This window comes from Hemitrygon akajei, chromosome 9 (genome assembly GCF_048418815.1).
Source record: "Hemitrygon akajei chromosome 9, sHemAka1.3, whole genome shotgun sequence".
Lineage (NCBI taxonomy): Eukaryota > Metazoa > Chordata > Chondrichthyes > Myliobatiformes > Dasyatidae > Hemitrygon > Hemitrygon akajei.
This window is the reverse complement of record NC_133132.1, coordinates 138,305,084-138,325,013: the sequence shown is the minus strand read 5'-3', so window position 1 is coordinate 138,325,013 and position 19,930 is coordinate 138,305,084. Positions and strand designations below refer to the sequence as shown.

The window sequence follows — 19,930 nt, the reverse complement described above, 5'->3', positions numbered from 1 at the left end:
AGCGTTTCAGGCTGAGTGCTGATAAAGGGTCTCAGCCCAAAACATCAATTGTTTACTTTTTTTCCATCGATGCTGATGGCCTGGCTTGGCCAGGGTTCTGTGTGTATTAATGACTTAAATGATCATTTTGTCAGAGTTTCTAGAACATATATGTCAAACTCAAGGCCCGCGGGCCAAATCCGGCCCGGGGTGGAATTATCTTTGGCCCGCGAGATAATATCTAATTACTATTAAAGCTGGCCCCAGTAATCGAAGCGCCTATGGCGTATGACATGGCTAATGCTGAGTTTATTCAGGTACCAGGTTTTCAGGGTTTTTGGTGTTTATTCGGCAGTCTTGCTCGGCAGTCTTCTTCATAAGAAACGGAATTTGTAAAGTGAAACACTTTGTAGTTATAGCAGAGACTGAGACACATGAGAGCAGGCTGAAAAAACGGAGGCAACGAAAGCTGCATTCGCACGCGTCCAACTGATCCGGCCCGCATGAAGCTGCATTTTGCTCAATCCGGCCCGTGACCTAAAATGAGTTTGACACCCCTGTTCTAGAAGGATTTAGAGTTTTTGAGTAATTTAGCTAAATGTGCAAATGAAAGCATGAAAACAAGAAACAAACTGAGAAAGCATCTTTCTAAACGACACAGAAGCAAAGATTTACTTCATAGTTTCTTTTTGTTTGTAACCTAAGAGCTTCACGTACACATACACTCCAAATTGCTGTAGAATTTTTGCTTTTTTGTCCTCTTTGATAAATTCTGTCGTATCTTAGCCTGCAATAATAATGGAAGGTGCATCAGTCAGATGTAAATATTTCCAATCTGTCTAAAATCGAAATCTGCTCATCTGGGTGATGTGGTGTTTTGCTTCTGCATGATAATACACTACTTTGGCTGGCAGTCTGATAGTTATTCTTGCAATAGCTTACTGTATTGCATGAAATTAAAACTTTTACTATTGTTGGTTACTCTTTTGACTTAAAGCATGCTGTAAAAATAAGTAGGACATGGTTGATTTGCCTGTGCAAGAGCAATTAATTGAAATCATACAGTTGTGCAGGAAATGTACTGCAAGAACTATGACAGAGCTACAGGAACAAAAGCACAAGTGAGCACAATGCATGTTTACTGTTCATATTGGTCAATAAGTAATGAAAAGCAGCCTGCACACCCGGTTGTGCTGTTACTATGGTCAACGGAATGGCAGAAACACTGAAGGGAGGAAATCTGCTTGAACGTTAAGGTATATGAGCCATAAACAGGTTGAGAAACGTACGAGTTGACACCCAGCTTGACTCAACATGATAGACCAATTAGCTTCTGCAAATCCACCTGTACACCATAGAAAAACCAAAATGGCAAAATTATTTGCAGATGGAATTATAAACCAAAGTTTACATGGTCCCACATTAAATTTCATACAAAAGAACAAGGTCAAAGGATTAGAATGAATGTGTAAATGAAATGCTACATCTGGTATTTTAGTTGCAGTAATAAAAACAAATAATGAAGTGGTAATGGTAGAATTAATAAAGAAAGAAGAAAAATGTCAAAAAATATATTTATGGGACCCTGACTCAAGTCCTTCTGGTCACTTAGACATAAGGACTTTGCCTGCAAAAAAACAATGAAAATAACCTCTTTTATCAAACATTTTAACTTGGGAAGATATGGTTATGAATTGAATTGAGTAAATTAGTATGTATCACTTGATTATTAAGTGACTGTGCTAAGAAAGCAAAAGATACAAGTTTAATTTATAATTAGAAATAGATCACATAGTAGAGTTTTAAAAATTTGTTATCAGACATATGCGATTCTATTCCTTTCCAAATGAACACTAAAATTACATTTGCCTTCCTTACTACCAACTAAACCTGCAAGTTAACCTCTAGGAAATCCTGCACTGAGACTTCCAAATCCCTTTGCCTCTCTGATTTCTGATTTATTTCTCCATTTAGAAAACAGCCCATATCTTTATTCCTTCCACCAAAATGCATGACCATATATTTCCCTGTGCTATGCTCCATCTGCCTCTTCTTTGCTCGTTCTCCAAGCCTGTCTAAATCTTACTACAGTTTCTCTGCTTCCTCAACACTACCCCCATCCACCTGTATTTATAAAATCTGCAAACTTGGGCACAGAGCCATCAATTCCGTCATCTGGATCATTAATATACTGTATGACATGAAGAGTAGTGGGCCCAACACTGGCAGCCAAGCAGGAAAGAACTCCTTTATTCCAACTCTGATTTTTTTTTCCAGTAAGCCAGTCATCTACTAATGTTAGTACCTTTCCGGTAATACCATGGATTCTTACCTTGTTTAGGAACCTCATGCAGCACCTTGTCAAATGTCTTCAGAAAATCTAAGTAAGCAACTTTCACTGTCTCTTCCTTTGTCTATCCTGCATGTTATTTCCTCAAAGTATTCCAATAGATTTGTCAGGCAAGATTTCTCCTTCAGGAAACCACGCCTGTTATATGTGTCCAGATACCTCAAAGCCACATCATTAATGATGGACTCCAACTTTTAACCAACCACTGAAGGCTGGCTAACTGGCCTTTAGTTTCCCCTCCCTTCTAAAACAGTGGAGTGATGTTTGTGATTTTCAGTGCTCTGGTGGTACTGCTTTTGACTTTAGTGTTTCTTGAAATATCATCACTAATGCCTCCACATTCTTTTCAGCTGCCTCTTTCAGTATGTAGACCATCTGGTGCAGATGACTTATTCGCCTTCAAACCTTTCAGCTTCCGAAGCACCGTCTCCTTAGTAACACACACGCTTCTGCCCCTAACTCTCAAATTTCTGGCATGTTGATGGTGTCTTCCATGGTTTCATTAGGTACATTTAATGTCAGAGAAATGTGTACAACATGCATCCTGAAATTATTTTTCTTTGCAAACATCCCCCAGCTCCCACCCCCTTCCACACACAAGCAGCAGTAGAACAACATAGTTTAATTTAATTCTATATATTTTTTTACATTGCTTGCATTTCTTCATTATATCCTGGGTCCCTGTAAGTGTTCATTATGTCAGTATATATAGGAGATTAGATGGATCCATATTGCTGCAGCACCAAATTTCAGGCACCACATTCCCATGAATTCACTATAGAAGAAAGATTGGAAGATAAGTAGTGCTATTACAAATCATAACACTTTTGTTTAGTGATTAGTGAAATTTTAACTTTTAAAATTTTGTGAGATGGTTAACATTCATTTATTTTTATCCTGTCTGATATTTGATCATTTTGAGTGAACCACAGATCTCATTAAACTATTGGGTAGAAATATATGTGTGCTTTGTAATGAAGTTAATGTGCTTCATGACTGTAAAAGTTTATTTGCAATTTTTGAATGAATCTGAAACCCATGCTGGACTCATGTCATTCCCATGTATCGGCATAATGCAGGAGGAGTAAACTAAGATGTCCAGATGCATGCTAAAACTGAACTCTTAAGTCAAAAGTTTTGGCTTATAGTTTACCCTGTTTACTATAAAATTGCAGAAGATTATTATTTAGCTACATGCCGGTTTTTTTAGGTCATCTTTTCAGTGTTTTGGACATATGGAGCAATGTTGTTTGAAATTGGTGATGTGGTCTGTTTGGTAGACTACAATTACTGATATTCTGTTTTCTCATTATTATTATCATGAATTCTTACATTTAATAATTAGATGACTGCTATTTCAACTGAATGTTTTAGGTTCTCATTTTCGACTCTGGAACTTAATTATGTGTTGGTCGTGCACAACTGACATGGCCAATATCACTCCCATGTCCCCATACATTTCCTCTTTTCCAAATATATATGTTTATCCAACAAGCTCAGTTTTTTTTCAACAAACCCAGTTCCCATAGAATATATATAACCACACATACTCAAGTGTGGAGTTTGGATTACAAAGCCTTCTGTTACAAAGGTATTTTTGCATATTGAAATCATGTAAAAACAAAGTATATAGAGCTTTTAAAAGTTTATGACTGGGCAAGCACAGTGATGTTGCAGTTTGCTTGAAGCCTCCTTCTGATTCCATAAGTAACGATGATGTTTCTTGTGTCAGCTTGCCTTGTCATAACCTTAAATATCTATCCAATTGAACTAATATTTTAGGTTTGAAGTGACCTATTGTAATCTAGGTGAAAGAAACTATATATTAACACCAAAGTCATGCCTTGTTGGTTAAATGATTGTATTCAAAGATGTTTTAAATCCAAGCAAATGCCTTATATGGCAGCAAATGAATCTTAATTGACTATTTGAATTCTTATTAAGGAAATATTCATTATAATTATTTCTTTCAGTTAATTGTTTTCAATTAATTTTTACATGAATAATTCTATGTGTTTATTGGCATTCTTAGAGGGGATTGTAACCGAAACTCAGGCCCCCATAAATGCTAGTTGTTGTTTTCCTGCTTCCCTTCTGCCTTTAAAGCTGGAAAGTGGATAATGATTTGCCTACCCTAGTTTATAGCCTGATATCAGAGATGGCTGAGGTTGATCTCACATTGTTCTGTCCCAGAGCCATTGACGTCCAAATTGTTGGGTGGTTGACAGTGACTTTCAATATTAGAAGTTTCCTCAATCCAAGCCTTCACAGAACACAGCATGTGATCAATGAGATATGTCTCCCAAGATCAAATGTATGCATCAGCCGATTTGGTTTGAGCATCTGGAATCTTGGCATTTATCCTTAGAGGTTTGTTTTTAAACTTTGAACTATTTTTAATTCAGTTGACTACATCAGTTGATTGGTACAAATTGGCAAAACTTCAAGATTCGTGATAACCACTAGCATAAAATCTGTTTCTGCTCTGGTTAAAAGTTCCAGCTGTCCTTTGTAGCATTTGGCCCATGTTCCTATATCATAATTTCTAACCAAAAAACAGGTGGTCATTTAATTTTTAAATTGTGGGAACTTTTATTTTGTCTGTTTTTTAAAAATATTGTTGGACAGTGTTCGACTGAAATTTTGTTACATGTCTGCGTTTATCAGTTTGTTCAGAATAATGTGGAACTTTTCATGAAATGTTTCCTTTTTTATTGTTACTAATATGATAATTCAACTACCTTCACAGAATGGCAGCTGATGTACATCAAAATACTGTTACATGTATTAAAGTAATGTGCAAATAAAATGAAAACGATACAATAAATCTTCTGTTTTTAAACACTTTATTTCTTTTAAATCAAATATTAATGGTGTAGGAAGTGTGAATGATTCTCTACCCACTTGCTTGTTATAAATACAAAATTAAGATGTCAATAAAGCAACCTGAAGGCTAGCTAAGTATCAGACTCTAGATGGCGCTGTTGTTCTGGCATAGGGCACAGGATTTTATTTCGGCACAAGATTTTGACATTTGTAGTTTTTTTAAAAATCCTGTATCTCTGTAACTAAAGTTGAACTTTATACTGAGATTCTGTGGAGTAACTGATATACTAAATATAAATAACCCCAAGTATAAATTTATAGTTGTACTGCTATGTTGCTTACAAAATTGGCTAGATTATCCATCTTTAAAACTGCATATGTAATGTAATGAATTGGTTATGAATACCTTGAAACATTCCAGTGATGTAAAAAGTTTGAGATAAATGTTTTTCTTGCAACCACATGTTAAACTTGTATAAATATATTGAGAAGGCAACGTAGAATAACAACAGCTTATCATGTGCTACTTTATATTAAAATCTGCAATCAGAGGTGTATGTTCATTCATCATTGAATTTAAGATTAATAACCAATATAGATTCATGCACTTGTAGCATATACAATGATTTTTTAAAATATTACAGCAGACAGACGATTATTTTCTTCCAAAATAATTATTTTCTTCCAAGACATGAGTAAGATGTTGGTGGAACGTACAGCCAATGAAAAATTGACAAATAGCTGGAGTTATTTTCCACAGGTTTTCTATTTGTTCATGATTTGCACATGATGAGAGATGGTTTTAATATTGAGGCTAGGTGCTTCATATCAAAGTTCAAGTTAAATTTATTATCAAAGTACAGATACGTCACCATATACAACCCTGCAATTCATTTCCTTGTGGGCATTCACAGTAAATACAAGGAATGCAAAAAGAGTTAATGAAAGAATGCACCCAACAGGATGGGAAACAACTAATGTGCAGAAAAAAAACAACAAACTGTGTAAATACAAAAAAGAAGAGCAAAAAAAAAGCAATAAATATTAAGAACATGAGATGAAGAGTCCTTGAAAGTGAGCCCATAGGCTGTGGCAACATTTTAATGGTGGAGCGAGTGAAGTTTTCTCCACTGGTTAAAGAGCCTGATGGTTGATGGGTAATAATTGTTCCTGAACCTAGTGTTAGTCCTGAGGCACCTGTACCTTATTTCTGATGGCACTCATGAGAAGAGAGCACTCCACGTAGATGTGCTCAGTGGGGAGAGCTTTACCCATGATGGGCTGGGCCACGTCCATTACATTTTGTAGGATTTTCTGTACAAGGACCTTGGTGTTTCCGTACCAGGCCGTGATGCAACCAGTCATTATATTCTCCACTCGCATCAAAAGAAACTTGTTGAAGTTTTAGATGTCATGTCGAATCAATTCAAACTTCTCAGAAAATTCTCAGAGACACTGCCATGCTTTCTTCATAGTGGCACATATGTGTTGGGCCCAGGACAGATTCTTGGAAATGATATCATCGAGGAATTTAAAATTCCAATCCGATATGAACTGTCTCATGGACCTGTGGTTTCTTCCTCCTGAAGTCAACAATCAGCTCCTTGGTCATGCTGACATTGAGTAAGAGGTTGTTGTGGCACCACTCAGCTAGATTATCAATCTCCCTCCTATATGCTAATTTATCACAACCTTTGATTCAGCCTACAAAAGTGGTGTCATCAGCTTGGCCTTGGCATTGGAGCTGTGCTCAGCATCAGTGAGTAAAGTGAGTAAAACAGGCTAAGCACATGAACAGGAGGTGCACCTATGCTGATGGAGATTGTGGAGGAGATTTCAAGATTCAAGTACATTTATTATCAAAGGATGTGTAAGTTATACATTAAGATTTGTTTCTCACAGGTAGCCGCAAAGCAAGAAACCTAACGAACCCAATTAAAGAAAAATAACAAAAATGAACGACTAACCAACTGATGTGCAAGAGAAAGAAAAGAAACACTCAAACAATTGAAGTAAGCCTGAACTGATTTGGGTCTGTGAGGAAATCGAGGATCCAGTTGCACAAGGAGGTATTGAGGCCTCAGACTTGAAGCTTATTGATTAGTTTTGAGGGGATGATAATATTGAATGCCGAGCTGTAGTCAGTGAAGAGCATCCTGATGAATGCATCTTTGCTGCCCAGATGTTCCAGGATTGAGTGAGTAGACAAAATGGCATATGCTCTTGGCCTGTTGTGATGGTATGCAAATTGGAGTGGATTTAAGACACTTCTCAGGCAGGAATCAATATGTTTCAACACCGACGTCTGGAAACACTTGATCACAGTGGTCTTAAGTGCTACTGGAAGATGGTCATTGAGGCCGGTTACCACAGTTTTTCTTAATGCATCAGTGTAATTGAAGCCTGCTTGAACTTGGTGGGTTCCTCAGATTGCTGAAACGAGTTTAAAGATTTCAGTGAACACTCCAGCCTTGATGTCACATCATACTCCAATGAAGTAAAACCAACAATAAAAATTTTGCTGCTTAACTGTTCCACGGGAAAAGTATGCATGAAAAATATTTTATTTTTATAATCAGGATTTTTTTCTTTCATGCCATTAAACTTTTTTAATGTTTCTGTGGAATGTTGTAGGACTTGCTCTACAGAAAGGAAGTCTAATTTCTGGCTTGCTTTGTTTCCCAATTGAAAGAAATTGATATACAGAATTTGGCTGCTTACTGTAACAGCTCTTGAACGTATTTTGAAAACATTGTGAAAAAAATATTAAGGAGTATTTGGATATCCCCCATGCACTTTGAATCTCTTTATCTGAATAAATGTGAATTTGAAATCGATTCTGAAATGCTTCAACAGTCCTTAAGAGGTTAAAGGAATTGGGAACATTTTCAAATGAAGTTAGGTTTGATGCTCAACAAATATCACTAAGCAATTGTGAAGATGCACAAGTGCTTGCAATTTTATTTCAGATAAGTTTTATGTGTTTTTTCTTCTTTAACTTAGCTGAAATTTGCAGGAGAAGTAAGTTGTGCCATGTGTGTATACGAATGAGTATTAAGAGAAAGAAAATATTTGAAATTAAGTCTTGTGATCCCTTTGCTGAAAGAAGTATAATATGGCAGTAAGACATGATTATTTCCACCTGTGTCTTTTGTCATAATCTTTCAATCTGAAAGAAGCCATGCTATTTTCTAAGTGGGCAGTGTGAAAAAAGAATAACTCTCGCACATGATGCTTTTATCTCCTCTGTTGTTGCCATTGGCAATCAGGGTTCCACTAGAGTTAAGTACTACCAGCATCCCTTTTTCTTGTTTGTAGGCAAATCATGGCTGTTATCTTCAATACACCATTTAATCATGGTGAGAATTGTGATCCATACTCAATCCTGTTGTTCCTTGGGATCCGAACATCCTTAATCTTCACTTCTCCTGTAGCCAGCCTTAGTTTTTGTGGATCAAGCCTGATGCTTGAACTGTCTAATTTGTGGTGAGTCGGACCCAGGTAGACAGCTCTCTAGCTAATCTGCTGGAAACTTTTGAAAACTGTTATTCATTTATTGGGTAAAAGACTCGTGCTGCATGGAAACAGGCCAGTTAGTCCATCAAATCTGTGCCAACAATCAAGCACCATTTACACTAATTCTAGGCTGATCACATTTTATTAAATTCCCATTCCTATCAACTCCCCCCCGGATTTTACCATTACAATTAAACATGGAAAATTAGCCTACATGTCATTAGGAAATGCAAGGAAACTGGAAGTCAAAACGATAGAGTGATAGGGGACTTCACAAAATCAGCGCTGAAGGCCAGGACTAAAGTCAGGTCATAAGAGACAGCTATTCAACTTACAGTGCCACTCTTTTCCTAAAATCACATCTGAACGTCCTTCCAGACTGAAATCCAAGCATGTATTTTGAAGTGAGGTATATACTAATCCTAAAATCCTGTCCTCTACATTCTTGGACCAATGCTATTGTATAAATGAATTTACAGTATATAATCCGATGAGCTTGTAATAATACTGAAGCTCATGTATACAGATACTTGAGGATTTATTATTGGCTGGTATTAGATTCTCTAACTGTAACCTCTTACAGCTATTAAATAGTTCCAGCCAGCAGGTAACTGGTTGCATCAGCTTCTCTGTAGACCTCTGGAAGAAGTACATAAGTCTCAGGGTGGGATCTTCATGAAAATGTTTAATATTTGTTTCCTTTAGCTATCAATGATCCACTGCACCATCTGTGCTTCACGTCATCCAAGACCTTTATTTCAATTGGAAAGTGATATTTTTGATGCAATGCTCCACTGAAGCATCAATCCAAGCTAAGGATTTAGAATTGGGAGTGAATCGTTAAAATGTGATCTTCTAATTCAGAAACAAGACTGATTTCACAAATTTTGTTTACGTATAAACAGCAGATTTTGTTTCCGTTAATAAAGTCAAACTAAATATTTGGTTTATTTTTCAGATAGCTAGCAGATTTGCCAGAATTTTTTGATGGTTACATACTACTTAATTCAAACGTACTAGAAGTCAAATGATCAAGGAAAAATCCAGCAATGTTGTTGATTATTCCATGTTTCTGTAACTGGTTTGTTCAGAAGTGTTTGATGTCGAACATTTGATGCTAAAATTTAATGAAGATTCAGAAATAGATCACTGTTTAACAAATGACAGGCTTTCTATTATAAAAACACATGAGTAAGAAACATTTAAAAAAGCAATTTATTGTCTGTTTTTAATTTGGTTTTTAAGGTTTTTTTTTGCACCTTTTTCTAGTTATGAGGTGGTGATAGAGGGGTACACAGGAAAATCTTTCAGACTTGAACTGTCTTTTTGATTAATGCTTTTCATGGTTGTTATCCTTCTGCAATACTATCTGGGCAGTGTGAGTAGCCATCTCTGTACATTGCTTGGCATACATGGTACAATCGCAGGATTTTATTATTCAGTTCCAACATCCCTTAATAACCTTCAAATTATGGTTTATAGAATAGAAATATAATCCCAAGAGAGCTCCTACACTAACATTCAAACCTTCCTATCCTTTGGATTATATTTTCTTGTTAAATGGAATGATATAACCCTAATGCAAATTATTGTTTTCCTATCTCATGATAGGATATTTTAAAACATGGAAATAATATCATTAAATTTTAACAATGTTTGAGATTTGTCTCCTGTTTGGTTCCTTAATGAGGAACTTGGCAAAAAGCCGATGCACTCACTGTATGCCATATTGTTTTAATTTACTACCAATTAAACGATTTAAAATTGTCCATTCATTGAAAGAATAGATGAGCGTTATCCAGCACTCCCTGTAGAGATAACTGAAGTCTTGTAAGCAATTTAAAATCCAGTTTTATCTAACACTTGCTAATTTACTCATTCATCTTGCAGGCTACCAGCGATCCCTTTGATGTTTGGTTTTCCACTTTTTATTGGGAAATGTAAAGCAGTTCATAAAAATGTGTAATTATGTTTAAAATGCCCAGTCCCTACCAATCAACCAAATTTAAAGAGCTGTGCCTTGCTTTTAACAATTCCAACGTTTTGATAAATATTCTTCATTACGATAGACTTTGGGATGAAAAATGGCTTTCCCATGCATGCAGAATCCCTTCACCTTGTATATCAGGAATTGCATGTTCACCATTAAATCTCCAGATAACTTCAACGTGCTGACAGTGAGTGCATACCCAAGTCAAAATATTCACCCTGAGTTTACTCCCAAGCATGTAATTTTGTCAAAAAGTAGCAATAGATTGTTCGTGACTGACTCGTAATATTATTACTTTTGAGCCTAATCTTAATGGAGTGTATATGGTTGTTTTAAAACTTATGATTAATAGGTGTGAATTTTCTCAGGTGTTCTCAAGTGGCAATACAGCCTCAGTGGAGAAACCAGAGAAATGCTGGAAAAAAGTGCAGAAATAACTATTTTGCAAATCAAATGATAGTAAATATGGGAGAATCACTGTGGGAAGCCTCCTCCAAAGTCTTTAATAGTGTCAATGAAAGTAGCTACAATGTTTTGCCATTTTGTATTGATGCGTTGCTCCAGCACCTAATGAGAGTTTGTGGTGCGGATGCAGGTAGCAATCTGCTGAGAAGGTAAATGGTAACTTGGGGTATTTAATCACAAAATACCTCTTGCAAGCAATAAAAAAATCTACATACCTAAACAATGTATGAAAACAGTACTGCTGCTTCAGTGAATAAAAGGTGGAAAATTAATCATAGCTGACTGCTGGTTTCATGGGTATGTCCTCAAAATAAGAGCATTAAAAGCAAATGCTGGCGTAGTCAAATTGTCATCAGTCGTCAGGAGACCACATTCATGTTGAGAAATCAATTGTGGCATATCCTCGCATCTCAAAATCTTTGATTTGAGGCTTCAAAATTTTAAATATGTTTGCAATATGGAACAAAATGCTGGGGGAAGCTGTAGTGATGGATACAGTGACAGTGTTCTAAAGATATTTCGACAGGTATGTAGATAGAAAAGGTTTAAAGAGATTTGGGTCAACCTGAAGTAAATGGAACTAGCTCAGATTAGCATCTTGGTTGGCGTAGACAAGTTAGGTCGAAGGGCTTGCTTTTGTACTCAATGACTCCATGTCTCTATAATATAAATCTATAACATTTAGTTGTTTGATTACTTTATCTGAATTTTGCTGCTTTGTGTTTTTCCTTGATAGGCAAATTGAGTAGTATGTCTTATAAGCACACAAGCCTGTTTGATAACTTGAAAGTCTGTTCGAGGGTTGTTGAATGGAACAAAATCTAATTCTCATGAGTCATTTTTATTTGTTTAAATAAGAAAAATCTGACAGAACTGCACAGGGAAAAATATTCATGCAGAATAGCTTTATTATTTTGAAGGGAGGTGATTGATGTTTGGTAGTTTAAGCAGAAATAATTCATGACAATGAAAAATGTGGAATGTATGGTGCAAGTAAAATGGGTAAAAGATAACTAAGTGTGAAATGTAATCAAGAACTACTGTAAAATAATCCATAACGACACATATAGTTGACTTTATTTGCATCAGTGATATGTGGTGGTATGACACTTTACCATCCGCATCTGTCAGTCTTTTTGCAATGGTAATTGTTGCATTGCATTACCACAATAAATGCAAGGCCAGCCTTTGTCACCCATCCCAAAAGTTGCTTATGAGCTGTGGTATTGAATCAGTGTTGGTGGTGAAGGTGTCCCATGTTAATGCCAGCTGGTTTCCATTTCCATTTCAGTGGAAGAACTTGTGTATCAATCAATCTCTCTCTCAGGTACCTCAGGAAACATTGATCATGTTGAAGGGCATCGGCACAGTATATGTTGAAGGAAGTATGGCATTTCTGGGACATGTACAGTGGTTTCAGCATGATGTAGACATTTTGTTTGAAACGTAGTTATTAAAGCTGTCAATTTAATTGCAACATCTTAAAACACAGTGAGTTCAATGCAGTTTAAATGCATTTAAGACACTTATTGATGAAAGATGTTGTATGTGACACCAGATAAGACCATAAGGCTTAGGCCATTCAGCCCATTGAGTCTGCTCCACCATTCCATCATGGCTGATCCCAGATCACACTCAAACCACTACACCTGGCTTCTTGCTCTAACCTTTGATGCCCTGATGAATCAGGAAATGATCAACATCTGCCTTAAATACATGCACGGAACTTGGCCTCCACCGCAGTCTATGGCAGAGCATTCCACAGATTTACTACTCTCTGGCTAAAAAAGTTCCTCTTTACCTCAGTTCTAAAGGGTCGCCCCCCAATTTTGAGGCTGTGCCCTCTAGTTCTGGAGACCCCCACCTGAGGAAACATCCTCTCCACATCTACCCTATCTAGTCTTTTTAACATCAGTAGGTTTCAATGAAATTCAACCCCCCCCCCCCCACACTCCAGCATTCTTCTAAATTCCAGTGAATACAGGCCTAAAACTGCCAAATGCTCCTCATGTTAACCCCTTCATTCCTGAAATTATCCTCGTGAACCTCCTCTGGGACTCTCTCCAATGACAACACCTTTTTTCTGAGATACGGGACCCAAAACTATTGACAATGCTCTGAGTGTGGCCTGATTAGTGTCCTATAAAGGCTCAGCATTATGTCCTTGCTTTTATATTCTATTCCCTTTGAAATAAGTGCCAACATTGCATTTGCCTTCTTTAGCACAGACTCAACCTGTAAATTAACCTTTTGGGAGTCTTGCACGAGGACTCCTATGTCCCTCTGCACCTCTGAAGTTTGAACCTTCTTCCCATTTAGATCATAGTCTGCACAAATTGTCCATTTTACCAAAATGCATTATCATACATTTCCCAATACTGTATTCCATCTGCCATGTTTTTGCCCATTCTTCCAATTTGTCTTAAGTCCTGCTACAATCACATTACTTCCTCAGCTCTACCTACCCCTTCACCTATCTTTGTATCATCTGCAAACTTTGCCACAAGCCTTAAATTCCATTATCTAAACCATTGACAAACAATGTGAAAAACAGCAGTCCCAATACTGACCCGTGAGGACACCACTAGTCACCAGCAGCCACCCAGAAAAGGCCACTTTAATTCCCACTTGCTGCTTCCTGCCTGTCAGCCATTCTGCTATCTATGCCAGTCTTTCCTTTAACGCCAAAGGATTTTATCTTGTCAAGCAGCCTTATGTGTGACACCTTATCAAGCACTTTCTGGAAGTGCTGACATCCACTGCCTCACCTTTGTCCACCCTGCTTGTTACCTCCTCGAAGAGCTCTAACACATATATCAGGCAAGATTTACTGTGAAAGAAACCATGCTGACTTTGACTTATTTTATCATTAGTCTCCAAGTACCTCAAAACCTCATCCTTAATACACTCCAACACTTCCCCAACCACTGAGGTTAGGCTAACTGCCCTACAATTGCCTTTTTTTTTGCCTTCCTTCCTTCTTAAAGAGTGGAATGACATTTGCAATCTTCCAGTCCTCTGGGACCATGCCAGAATCAAGTGATTCTTGAAAGATCATGACCAATGCATCCATTATCTTTCCAGCAACCTTTCCCAGGATGCTGGCATGTAGTCCATTTGGTCCAGGTGACTTACTCACTTAAAGACCTTTGAATTTTGCCTAGCACTTTTTCTTTTGTAACAGTATTGGCACTTCTCCTGCTCCCTGATTCTCATGGATCTCTGGTGTCTGCTTCTGTCTTCCACAGTGAAGGCTAATGCAAAGTATCCATTAAGTTCATCTGCCATTTCTTTGTCCCCCATTACTACCTCACAGGCATCATTTTCTAGTGGTCCAATATCAATACTCACCTCCTTTTTACTTTTTATATATCTGAAAAACTTTTGGTATCCTGCTTTATGTTATTGGTAGTCTGCCCTCATATTTCATCTTCTTTCTTATCGCTCTTTTAGTTGCCTGTTGTTGAATTTTAAAAGCTTTCCAATCATCTGATATCCCACTCACTTTTGCTACCTTATATGTCCTTTCCTTAGCTTTTATACAGTCAGCCATGGTTACCTACCCCTGCCATTTGAGAACTTCTTCCTCTGTGGGACACACCTTTCCTGTGCCTTGTGAACAGATAGTTAGATATTCTTCTTCAAAGTGTACTAATGAACTTTACACCCTCTGAACCTTGACGCAATTAAGACAAGTTCAAGGTTCATCATAACTTCAGAAGGATGGCACAGCTAGTGATACAGGGCTCCCTCACTCCAGTGATGGTGTGTTAGCCCACTTTGCGTGCTGAACCTGTGGAATATGGCTTCATCTTAAAGCAGTATTTTTCCACTGAATCTTTGGGAATTGCAGATAAATTTTGCTGCCGTGTTAATTTAAAGGAATTCTCTGGCAAAAGCGTCTAAATAATCTGTTTCATTTGATATTGTTGGTGAGGTCATTGCGGATGAGTCTAGTGCTGTCAAAACCAAGCATCACATCACGTTTTTCAGCAAGGGATAGATAACACAGAAGCTAAAATGCAATTTCATTTTTATTTTCCCATAATAACTTGAGGAATTCTACTACTGCCATACTGCCCACATTCAATTTGCTGTGCCGATTGTGTGTCACACTGAAGTTTAGTGGATTAGGCAAGAAGTAATGGATACCACAGAGTGATTATAAGACTGAAGTTGCAATCAAATGATATATGATCTGTTAAAATAGTACATGAGCACTTCATGGTGAAATATTATACAACACCCCTCTTGTAGATTACAGCCCTAAGTTGCCTTAATGCATTAAAATAAACATTGGATAAATGATTTGCCTCTGACATCGGATTTCTGAATGCTCTGTGAACACTATTTTGCTATTCCTCATTTACTCTCTTTATTTATTTATTGTAACATGGTATTTTTTTTTTAATGTCTTGCACTGTACTGCTGGCACAAACCAGCAAATTTCATGACAGATGTCAGTGATAATATCCTGATTCTGAAGGCTTTTGCGTTCATTGCATACAATAATCACTGCTGCTTTTTGCCGCAGAGAGACTCCAGAAAGAATGCAGTGCATTTCAAAGTCACTAAAGCAGGTCTGTTGCCAAAATGTACCGCACTGGAGAATATGCTGCAATTGCACTGAGTGTGTAAACGGTTTGACACAGTTGAAGGTTGCAGCTTCACCTCCGGATCGTGACTGCAGCATCCAGCCAATGTCAACAGTGCTGTTTAACAGCGTGCTGCCAATCCACATGATATAATTCTAGGGCTTGCCAGCATCAGCTGAAACTTTGCCGTGCTGATTAAACCGCTGACTGTGCCTCATCAAGGGGAGCTCACTTGCTGCATTAGCTTTTGGAACTCGTTCCACTGGTTTCAGAAGCTTTTCAGGAGGCCCTGGTAAATCTGGCAAAAGGAGGAGCAGGAGTCACAGTTTTCCGATGCGGCTCAGGGTGTCTCGGTCACTCAAGTGGAGGGGAGCAGAGAAGCCCTCTGTGGCTTTCAGCTCAGGAACGCCAGTGCGAAGCTGCAGAGGGATGAGTTCATAGTGAGGCTAGAAATGAAGTCCCAAACATGGATGGCTTGCAGTAAAGGGTTTAATGATCTTACTTAATAATCAGTGAAATGTACCCTTGTCACCAGTTGATGTGTGAACGTTTATGCTCTTCATTGGGTGGATAATTCCGGTCTTCATTGGGTGTAGAAGTTTGGTTCTCAACAGGTTGTTGTGCATTTTGCTCCTCGTAGGCAATGCAGACACGGTTTGTTATAAAGAGCCACTCAAGCAGGCTGTATCGTGTCTTGTCCAGGATGAATTAGGGGATCTGTCCTGGACCCAGCACTTGTGCAATTGTGAAGAAAGCACACCAATGCCTCTGCCTCCTTAGGATCCTGTGGAAATACGGCGTGCCATCTAAAATTTTGACAAACTTTTATAGATGTGCAGTGGATAATTTGGTACCTGCATTTACAAATGGCGGTCATGCAGATACTTTGGAGGGAAGATGAGCTGGAGATTACTCGGTTCTATTATGATTCAGTCACAGGATGCATATATTACAAACACATCAGGTCTGATAAACATTGAAGGAGATGCTAAGGAAGTATATTCTCAGTAGCAGTGCTCTGGTGAAGGTTCAGAAGTACTGTTAGGAGGGGAACTGCAGGCTTTCTACACAATTATAGTCTCTAGTGTGACTGTCTTGTGAACAACCTGAAGACAGACTTGTTAGTGTACTCAGAGAATTGCTATTCTTACTTTGCTGGTGGTGTAAATTGGAATATATTTTTTGAAATTGCTGAAGAAGTCTGGACAGGTTGTTGTGGATTTTGTTAATTGTGGCCTATGCGGGCACGGTGCCACTCAAACAGGCTTTTGTATCCTGTCCAGGATGTATCAGAGGATCTGTCCTGGACCCGGCATAGAAGTCCAATTGTGAAGAAAACATGGTAGGTCCTCTGCTTCCTTAGGAGTCTGCAAAGTTCTTGTGCGTCATCTAAAACTTTGACAAACTTCCGTATCTTTGTAGTGGATAGTGGCTTGACTGGCTGCATCATGGCCTGGTATCGAAACTCCAATTCCTTTGAAAGGAAAATGCCGCTGATGGTAGTGGATTCAGCCCAGTACATCACAAGTGAAACCCTCCCAAGCGTTGAACAAATCTACATGAAACACTGTCAGAGGAAAGCGGCATCCATCATCAGCAATCCCCACCACCCAGAATGCGCCATTACCGTCAGATAGAAGGTACAGGAGCCTCTGGATTCACACCACCAGGTGCGAGAACAGTTACTACACCTCAACCATCAGGCTCTTGAACATAGGGGATAACTACACTCACTTGCCCATCCATTGAGATGTTCCTACAACCAATGAGCTCACTTTAAGGGCTCTTTATCTTGTTATCTCATGTTCTCATTATTTGCTGCTATTTATTTATATTTGCATTTGCAGTTTTTGTGTTCAGCACTCCAGCTGATCTTTCATTGATCCTGTATAGTTACTATATGTGATGGAGAGGGGAGACTTGCAGCTTGGGCAACTGCTGGTCTTCCATAAAAAAAACTTTGCCCAGGCTTGGGCCCTGGAAACTTCCCAAGGTGCAAATCCATGGACTGTCGAGACTAACGGAGGCCTACATACATACACATGATTACTCTTCAGTAGATTTGCTTGAGTATACTCACAGGAAAATAAATCTCAGGGTTGTATGTGATGACATGTATGTACTTTGATAGTAAAATTTACTTTGAACTTTGTTTCCTGGACAGTGTCAAGTTCATTTTTTTCTGGGAACACTCAGCATCTGTAGAGAGAGAAACAGAGTTAACATTTAAGGTCAGTAACCTCTAGTATGTTACTAAAGACTGGAGCAAATTTCTATAGTTGTACATGGAGAGAATCCTGAGCAATTGCATCACTGACTGATATGGAGGCTCCAGTGCAGTAAATCAAAAAGAATTGCAAAGGGTTTTAAGTTCAGCTGCTCCATCATGGGCACAACCCTCTCCACTCTCAAAGATATCTCCAAAAGGTGGTGCCTTAAAAAGGTGCCATCTGTCATTAAGGAAGGACCTTCACCATCCAGGATATGCCCTCTTCTATTACTACCGTGAGGGAGGAGGTACAGGAGCCTGAAGACACACTCAACATTTTAGGAACAGCTTCTTCCCCTTGGCCATCATATTTCTGAACTGTCCATTAACCCACGAACAATACCTCAATATCCTGGTCTCGTTTTCCACTATTTATTTATATTTTAAAATACTTTCTTTTATAACTTGGTAATTTTTTTGTTTTGCGCTGTACTGCGACAGAATTTCACAACACGTGTATGATAATAAACCTGAATTTGGTTCTCTCAATATATTTGTGGCATCACAGTGTTTCCTGTTATTTGTCATTAATGTGGATGGTGCAAGCAAATGGAGAATACTCTATGACACAGCTGACTTCCATAAGTAAGAGGGTTATAAGGATTCGAGGATTTAGGAGGTAAATCCCAAGCTGTGAGGTACCCAGTCATTTGCATTCACGTTATTGTTTTTGTTGTTCAAGGAAGCTTCAGGTTGATAGTCACAAGAAATTGGTGGCATGCATGCCGATGGTAATAGCAGTTGTGGCAAAAATGATTCTTGCTGCTCATAAGGCCCCTGCCTGATGCTTCAGAATCAGATTTATTATCACTGGCATGTGATGTGAAATTTGTTAACTTATCAGCAGCAGTTCAATGCAATACATGATCTAGCAGAGAGAGGGAAAAAATAAATAAAACATAATAAATAAACAATTGCATATTTCAATTACATATATTGAATAAGTTTTTTAAAATGTGCGAAAACAGAAATACTGTATATTAAAAAAAATGAGGTAGTGTCCAAAACTTTAATGTCCATTTAGGAATCGGATGGCCGAGGGGAAGAAGCTGTTCCTGAATCACTGAGTGTGTGCCTTCAGGCTTCTGTACCTCCTACCTGATGGTAACAGTGAGAAAAGGGCATGTCCTGGGTGCTGGAGGTCCTTAATAATGGACGCTGCCTTTCTGAGACACCGCTCTCTGAAGATGTCCTGGGTACTTTGTAGGTTAGTTCCCAAGATGGAGCTGACTAGATTTACAACCTTCTGCAGCTTCTTTCGGTCCTGTGCAGTAGCCCTTTTCCAAACCACAGCAATATTATTCAGGCTGCATTGTTTGAAATTAAAACACGTGACACATCAGGGGAGGATGATCTGATATGGCAGTTTGATTGTACAACCACATAAGAAGCCGCAGAAAGTCATGAGCTCTGCCAGTACATTATGGACATATCCCTCTCCACCATGGGTAGTATCTACAGAAGGCACTGCTTCCAGAGAGCAACATCCACTGTCAAAGATACCTATTAACTGGGCCGTGCCATCAGCTAAAGAGAAGCCAGACAGCCTACTCAACAAAGTTCTAGAACAGCTATTTTCCCTTCAACTGTTCTGTTCTTGAACCAACTGTCAAAGCCCTAATCAGCACTGCAGTTTAGTAATGCCATGACCACTCTGATAACTGGGCTTTGCTTTTACTTTAATAGTGTTTTTATTTCTTGTGTAAATTTAATGTTTAATTTATGTCTCTTTTTTTCCTGATCGCTGTTTATATAATGCTGTGTGCCCAGAACGCTGCTGCAAGTAGGCTTTTGTTGCTCCTGCGTATACGTGTGCACGTGCATACGACAATTAGATTAACTTTTACTTCCGTCAAACACTTCTATCAACAATCAACATGGAAAGTAAACATCAACTGTACTCCTTTTCACAGATGCAGCCTGGTCTGCTGAGTTCCTCC

General features: G+C 38.3%; 1 protein-coding gene across 16 annotated transcripts in view; it reads left to right on the top strand.

Annotated features, from left to right (window-relative positions):
- Positions 1-19,930, top strand: part of LOC140733570 (dystrobrevin beta) — a 494,877-nt gene that overhangs the window by 421,394 nt on the left and 53,553 nt on the right. The window lies entirely within an intron of this gene.